At 43.2% G+C, this 3,056-nt stretch overlaps 1 pseudogene; it reads right to left on the bottom strand.

Annotated features, from left to right (window-relative positions):
- Positions 1-225: 225 nt before the first annotated feature.
- On the bottom strand, positions 226-459 carry LOC147000812 (ADP-ribose glycohydrolase MACROD2 pseudogene; annotated as a pseudogene).
- Positions 460-3,056: the final 2,597 nt, after the last annotated feature.

Below are 3,056 nucleotides of genomic sequence, written 5' to 3'. Positions count from 1 at the left end.
ATGTAACAAGACTGCATGTGTCTCCCACCCTTCTCTTCTGTTTGCCTTCAGGAAGTTCACTCTCTTACCCACCCTTTTTTGTCTGTTTTTCTTTTTCAAAGCAGACTCTTCTCAAGGAGTCTTCAATGAGTCTTTCTTGGTTCAAGATGGACTGGAAAACAAGATCAGGTAAAAGGGCCTCTTTTCCTATTGCCCAAGCTGTAAGACTTTCTTTCCACAACGGTCTCAGGCAAGGATCTGCCGGTTCTCTCTCCCATGACTTTCTCCACCATTTCTCCAACCATTTGGGATGCATCCATCATTTTGGCCTTTGCTCTTCATCTCTTCCTTCCATGATAGAATGGTGCTCAGAGAAACATAGTCCCTTATGCATTCTTTGCGTCTCTCTTCTAAGGTCATCTTCAGCAAACGTTCATTCTCCTCTCTCCATACCTTTTTCTTCTTGTTGCTGGGGTACATGCTGCCATGGGGGTGGCTGGCTTTAAGCTGCAAGTTCCCCAGGCTCACGGGCATCACCAGATCTGACTGTAAAAAAAAAGTATGTATTATGTTTATGTGTTTTGCCTACATGTATCTCTGTGTACTACATGTGTGTCTTGTGCCTGTCAAGACCAGAAGAGGGTGTTAGATACCCTGGGACTGGAGTGACAGACAGATGAGAGCTGCCCTATGGTTGCAGGGAACTGAACCTGGATCCTCTGGAAGAGCCACCAGCATTCTTAACCACTGAACCATCCTTTCCTGTCCCAGGTCTGTAGTTCTGATATTTATTCAGCATAAAAAAATAATGGCATTTGTTGAACATGGAAACAAATTTCAACATTACCCTAGATAGTGTTAGGAAAGGCAAATTAACCTTCATGAAGCATTGCCTTTGAAGAAGAAACATTGAGCTGACAGAAGGAAGATTAAAGAAACATAATCAGCGTCCAAGAGAGAAGAGATAACCTAATCTGTGGCTTTGAAATTGTTCCTAACGACGGGGAGATCTTCAGCTATTACCGTCTAAATGCACTGAAACTATGCAAAGTAATATGCTTCCATAGCATTGAGAGTTGTGTGGTGGTTTAAACATGTCTACTACTTCTTTGACAAAACCCCCATCAAAAAAACTGAGCCTAAATGACTTCTTGAGAGTTGGCTGGGCTTAGTGATTTGCCTCTAATGAACACAATGGAGCAGAGATGAAATAGGAGTTCGTACAGGGCATGGCAGCTTCTTGCCCAATCTCTTCCTTGGATTGCCTGTTCTGGGAGCATCCAGATAGGACAGTCAAGCAACCCCTATGAGACACCAAGGGTTACTGACAGTAGTAACTAAGGAACTGCAGCATCCTCTTAATGGCCTTGCCAGTGAGCAGTCTTAGGAATGGAAGCCCCAGGCCCAGTAAGACTTTTACACGATTGTGTCTCTAGCTGATAATTGTAACCACAAAAGAAGTCCTGGTCTGCAATCATCAAGGTAACCTGTTCCCAATTTCCTGGCCTAGACAAAACAAGGAGATAATAAGTATTATTTTAAAATACCAAGTTTTAGAGAGGATACTTTGTTACACAGCAAGAACTGACTAATACTAATTCCTTTAACAGTATTTATTCTCAAGAAGTTGAGATAATACTATCAAATGTTTTCATGGGAAAGCAATCTGGGGAGCTGTCAGGACTGGGGCAGTGGTATTTAGGTCACATTTGCATAATAATAGCATATTTAGCCTGGAGGGCAGCAGCTACCTCTGCTCTTCAGAAGGAAAAAGCAATGAGATTGCCCTACAACTGCTGATTTCCATAGACATTGTTAGGTGTATTAGGAAGCTCTTGCCACTATAATCCTGCCGCTGGACCACGGCGTTCCTCTCTAGGAACACTAAAGAACCCGGATCCTGCCGCTGGACCACGGGCTTCCTCTCTAGGAACACTAGAGAACCCGGAGAAGGAAATCTTTACTCTTCAGCATCAAGCAAAGCACTGGGGAGAACACTTCTTCGTTTCCACCTTTCAGAGCACGTTAAAATACATTCGGCTGGCAGAAAACCAAACCAAAGCAAATTGAAATTTGCCTTCAGGACCTTATTTAGAAGGGAACCTAAGAAATGCTCTTTTCCTTTAACACGGTGCGACACAGTACGATCCTTTGGGGGCTTGCTTAGGGTGTTTGTTAAATTGAAGTTAGTGTGAGGCTAGTTCCTTCCCACTGTTGAGAGAAGAATATTCCCTGCATTCTCTCCTGTATCTGTTTTCTAAGTCTTTCTAGGCTGCTTGCATCCCTTTAGACCAGTGGTTTTTAGCTTTCCTAATGCTGTGACATTCTAATACAGTTCCTCATGCTGTATCCATAATTTTTTTGTTGCTACTTTATAACTGTAATTTTGCTACTACTATGAATCACAATGTAAATTCTTTTGGAGCTAGAAGTTTGCCAGAGGGGTCGAGATCCACAGGTGGAGAACCATCCTTGACCTAAACATTTTCACACACACACACACACAAACACATACACACACTCACAAACACACACACACACTCACAAACACACACACACACACTCACAAACACACACACACACAAACACACACACACACACACACACACACACACACACGATGCCATACAGAACAGGCTGGGGTGTCAGGGCTTGCCTGCCTTGCTCCCTGTTCTCAGGGTTCCACTTGTATCTTTGCTGTTGTTACAGTCGGAAGGATAAATTTGGTCCTTATTGCTCCATCTTGGTCCCTTGATTTTGTTTTTGTTTACTTTTTTTAAATCCTGCCTGTATCATCCTGCAGGAAAACAATCAAGCCTAATACAGTATTATTTTCTGAGATTTCAATAGGCCATTCCACAGTTTTCCAAGGCTGACCGCTTCTGGGTGGTAAAAGACATTGTAATGTCAGTGACTGTCACCGGCGTCAGTTCGTCACACATTTATCATTCCATCCACGTAGCTCTCTGATCAGTAGTTGAGCAAACAAGGTGTTTAGCAAGTCCATAGATGATGGCACTGCTGGCAGGAGTAGGTCGAACTGACTGTTGGGGAAAATAACCCGTGTCTTACTGAGA

Source organism: Mus caroli, unplaced genomic scaffold (assembly GCF_978045245.1).
Source record: "Mus caroli unplaced genomic scaffold, Mus_caroli_1 scaffold_16, whole genome shotgun sequence".
NCBI classification, from domain to species: domain Eukaryota; kingdom Metazoa; phylum Chordata; class Mammalia; order Rodentia; family Muridae; genus Mus; species Mus caroli.
This window is presented reverse-complemented; position numbering and strand designations above follow the sequence as displayed.